A 3,853-nucleotide genomic window follows, 5' to 3' on the forward strand; every position below is an offset into this window, starting at 1 on the left:
CTAGGGAGTTTGTGGATTTGTCTTAAAACTAGATGATAGAGCTAGGGTGAAGGTGTATGCCTATAATCCCAGGACTCTGGAGGTTTAGACTAGCGACTAGCCATAAATTCAAGGCCAGCTGGGCCTCCATGAGGAACAGTAGTCTAGGCTTTGGTGGCTCTCTGTCTAAAACACAGGACTAATGCTCAGTGTGCCTAGCATACACACTGGCTCTGGGCCTGGCTTCTTTAGCATAAAATAAAACCAGGTGGAGCATGCCGCGAATCCCCGTATTGGGGAGCAGACACAAGAGGATCAGAGAGTCAAGGCCATCTTCCAACACAGAAAGTTGGAGGCCAGTCTAGGAGGAATGCCACTCTTTTTGAAAAACCAACAGCACCTACCCCCAAATCTTAATGCCCCAGTCTGAGAAAACAGTGACATAGCAGCCCTTTCCAACCACGTATTCCTTGTGAATCAAAAGATCTTTCTGACAGAGAGAAGAAAATCAGGCATCCAGATGTACAGGGCTATTTCCTGTGACTCACATCTGGAATTGGCCTGAGCCAATTTAGGTCATCCTTGTGCACAGCACTGAGGAGCTGTTGGGTAAGTACTCCCTGCTGGCCCCGTGGGAGGCACTGACAGGAAGGTTTGGGGAGCATGGAGACCCCCACCTGTGCCAATAAAAAAGGCAGGAAGGCTGCTGGCTGGGCCACCCATCAGAAACTCTGATGTTGTGCTGCCCCCTTGTGGCACTTCTGTACCAGTTCCGTGTTAGTGAGCCTGGTTTGCTGGGGTCCCTGCTTCAATTCCTGCCACAAACTGGGGTGACTGGGTGTGCTCAGAGGTGGGGTGGGGGGAGGCTTCCACTGCTCTGTACCCATCTGACGTGATCCTATCCTTCTTTACTTCTTTCCATTTCTACAGTATCCTAATAAAAGAACAAAATAGCTGTCATAGATGTTCTGTCCAGGGGTTGTCCCTGAAGAAACTTCGTAAACCACATTGCTGGTTCTTCCTGGCCCAGCTGTCTATAATGAGAAATTATTGTCACTAAGCAAGAGTGTGAAATCGATGCCCTGGGTGAGATTCAGAAGCACAAGAAGCCTGACAGTGACTGTCTGTCTGTACAGTGTCTAGTTACCTGGTTTGGTATGAGTTCATGTGCAGAATCCAAGGAAAAGGACCGGCAGGCTTGCTGAAGCTGGCCACCCTGGCACCTGGAGTTGGAGACAGGTGAATCTCCGTTTTTGTTCTGTTGTTGTGATTTTTTTCTTTTGGAGACAGGGTTTTTCTGTTTGGCCCTTCCTCTCTAGACCAGGCTGGCCTTGAACTCACAGAGATCTGCCCGCTTCTGACTCCTGAATGCCAAGATTGTAGGTGTGTGCCACCTTTCAAGGTAGATGCATCTCCACCTCAGTGGCCTTGAGAAAGCCTGAGTTAAAACACAAGGTGCCCAGCACTCGCGAAGTGACATTTGACACCGAACACCTGTGCTACACACACAAACCTTGAGCTTGCAAGTGTGTGTGTCTACGGACACCGCTGCACACGTACACAGCGTAAGCATATAGTGTGTGAGTGCATCTGCACACACTTAAGTCAAAATAGTGTAAGGAAGCACAAGGTCAGCCTGGGGCGCTGTGGACCTTTAGTCCCAGCACTTGGGAGGCAGAGGCAGGCAGATCTCTGTGATGTCAGCTTGATCTACAACTGCAGAACATGCTGTCCCAGGAATCCTGGGCTACCCACAGAAGTCGGTCTATAAAAAAAACAAACAAGGTGAAGGGAAAAGAGGAAGCAGCATAAAGTTAGTTGAAGAAGCAGGTAGAAGATCTGACCTCCTCTGCAGCAGCATCCTGCTGGCCAGACCTAGGAGAATCAGACAGGATGCTGCTGCTGAGAACACTGGGTGGTCCTCTCTGGATGCTAGATGGTTGGCAGACCCAGCAAGCCAAGCCCTGGGGAATCTTACTATTGCTGAGTAGAATTCAGTTGGTGGGCTGACAAGGTGATCCCAGCTTTGTTAGCATTGTGGGTCACCTGGATGTCTCACCTCTCTGCAGCACGGGACTAGGCGCCTCTCAGAAGCCAAGACCCTGCACTAGGGAGAAAAGAAGGCCACCTTGATCGATTCGACTGGTGCTAACCCCTGCTTCTTCCATAATCATGGCAATATATGTTTTCTATGTTGGAAATAAAATGGCATTGTTAAATGAGCTAGCTTTTGGTTGTTTTGATACAGGGCCTGTTGTCTGAGAAATCACATCTCCATCACACACAGGAAGTAGAGAGGGCAAGGCTCTAAGTTCTCTAAGCCCACTCACAGTGACCTACTTCCCCTAACAGGCTCCTGTGCTACAAGTTCCATAATCTCCCCAAAGTGCACCAATTGGGACCAAGCACTTACATTCATGAATTTATAGAAGACATTTCTCTTTCAAACTACCATGCCCACTGAGCTAATCCACAGGCCCCAGGGTAATCTTTAGTTCTAAAGCACCCTTTGCTACAAAATTAAGTCTCAAAAAAAATCTAAAAGGGCTGGAGAGATGGCTGATGGTTAAGAGCATTGCCTGCTCTTCCAAAGGTCCTGAGTTCAATTCCCGGCAACCACATGGTGGCTCACAACCATCTATAATGAGGTCTGGTGCCCTCTTCTGGCCTGCAGACATAATATTGTATACATATTGTATACACAGACAGAATATTGTATACATAATAAAATAAATTTTAAAAAATCCAAAAGGAGGGCTGGGCATGTGGGTGCATCACTTTAATACCAGCATTCAGGAGGCAGTGGCAGATAGCTCTCTGTGAGTGCCAGGTCTACATAGTGAGACTCAGTCTCCAAAAAAAAGAAAGAAAGAAAAAAAGAAAAAAAAGAAAAAAAGCTGGCTGTTAGCGCCTGTAAATTGAAAAGAGAGATTTTTGCCAAGTGAGATGGTGTGCGCTCTAGTCCTTGTACTGGGGAGTAGAGGGAGGGAGATTTATTGGACGTTATCCTTGGCTAATTAGCAAGCTCAACAAGTCTAGGATTTGTGAGATTTTTCGTTCTCCACATAAAAGAAAGAGCCGGGTGGGGGTGATGCACGTCTTTAATCCCAGCACTCGAGAGGCAGAGGCAGGTGGATCTCTGTGATTTGGAGAGGAGGTCTAGGAAGAAAGACCTTTTCGTGCCTTTCCTGATGATCCCTTGGACTCTCAGAGCAACAGGAAAGCATTAGCCAGGAATAAATACCTATAATCCCAGCTCTGTGGAGCCCAAGCAGGGGGATCACAAACTCAATGGCACCCTAAAAGTCCATCTCAAAACAAAAGCCGGACGTGGAATTCAACAGCAGAATGCTTGTGTTGCATGCCCACAGCCCTGGGTTTGAGCCCCAGCAGAGCAGAAACTACAGGATAAGAGCGGCCTTTGTGCCCATTGGGCTGATAAACTGCTCTGCAGACAATATTCCTGTCATGAAGAACCATGTCTATAACGTATGTTTGAATGTTTCAGGGAATACAAAATAAGTGGTTAAAAATGTAAATGTTTAGGGAAATGTAAATGACTTTTGTACATGCAGGGCTACTTCTTCCTCTTCCTCCTCTTCCTCTTCCTCCTCTTCTTCTTCCTCTTCTTCTTCTTCTTGTATTTTGAGAGAAGGTATCTCTGTAGCTTTGGTGGCGGTCCTGGAACTAGCTCTTGTAGACCCGGCTGGTCTTGAACTCACAGAGATCCACCTGCTTCTGCCTCCCGAGTGCTAGGATTAAAGGCGTGCGCCACCAACACCAGGCCATATAGGGCTTCTTTATTCTGCCTTTAAGTTTTTTTCTTTTTTTCGTTTTTTTTTTTTTTTTTTTTTTTTTTTTTTTTTTTTTTTTT

The sequence above is a fragment of the Microtus ochrogaster genome, chromosome 15 (genome assembly GCF_000317375.1).
Source record: "Microtus ochrogaster isolate Prairie Vole_2 chromosome 15, MicOch1.0, whole genome shotgun sequence".
Lineage (NCBI taxonomy): Eukaryota > Metazoa > Chordata > Mammalia > Rodentia > Cricetidae > Microtus > Microtus ochrogaster.